We start from the raw sequence: 716 nt of genomic DNA, 5'->3' as shown, positions 1-716 counted from the left end.
ATACTTCTATACATGGTAAAATGTGCAGTCATTTAAAATATTCATATGCATATACATGGGAAGAAATTCATAATACTAATAATAAAGTAAGTTCTGAAATAGTATGTCTAGTTTGACCTCTCAAATTTTTAAAAATTCTATAGCTGTAGACATGAATGCTTACAAAAAAAAAAAAAATACCAAAATGTTCTCAGTGACAGAATTATGGATGCTTATTCTATTTGTCTTCTTGTATCTTCTATTTTTCTTTAATAAAGATGTACTGTTTATGTAATAACATTTTAATTGAAGTATAATTGATATACAATATCATATTACTTTCAGGTGTACAACATAGTAATTATATATATTCATATATATTGAAATGGTCACTATGATAGGTCTAAAAATTATGGAATGCTTCACAAATTTGCATGTCATCCTCACGCAGGGGCCATGCTAATCTTCTCTGTATCGTTCCCATTTTAGTATATATGCTGTCAAAGTAAGCACTATAATAACATTTTTTTGTGTGTGTGTGGTACGCGGGCCTCTCACTGCTGTGGCCCATCCTGTTGGGGAGCACAGGCTCCAGACGCACAGGCCCAGCCGCTCCGCGGCATATGGGATCCTCCCGGACCGGGGCATGACCCCGTGTCCCCTGCATCAGCAGGCGGACTCTCAACCACTGCACCACCAGGGAAGCCCTAACATCTTAATGACCATTTTATGAACAG

At 36.9% G+C, this 716-nt stretch overlaps 1 non-coding gene across 1 annotated transcript; it reads right to left on the bottom strand.

The window, feature by feature from the left end:
* Window positions 1–385: 385 nt before the first annotated feature.
* On the bottom strand, window positions 386–492 carry LOC132416017 (U6 spliceosomal RNA). Its single transcript, XR_009517447.1, has one exon. It is a non-coding gene; the product is annotated as a U6 spliceosomal RNA (small nuclear RNA).
* Between the last annotated feature and the right edge of the window lie 224 nt (window positions 493–716).

The sequence above is a fragment of the Delphinus delphis genome, chromosome 1 (genome assembly GCF_949987515.2).
Source record: "Delphinus delphis chromosome 1, mDelDel1.2, whole genome shotgun sequence".
Lineage (NCBI taxonomy): Eukaryota > Metazoa > Chordata > Mammalia > Artiodactyla > Delphinidae > Delphinus > Delphinus delphis.
The sequence above is the reverse complement of the archived record's forward strand: the minus strand, read 5'-3'. Positions and strand labels throughout refer to the sequence as shown.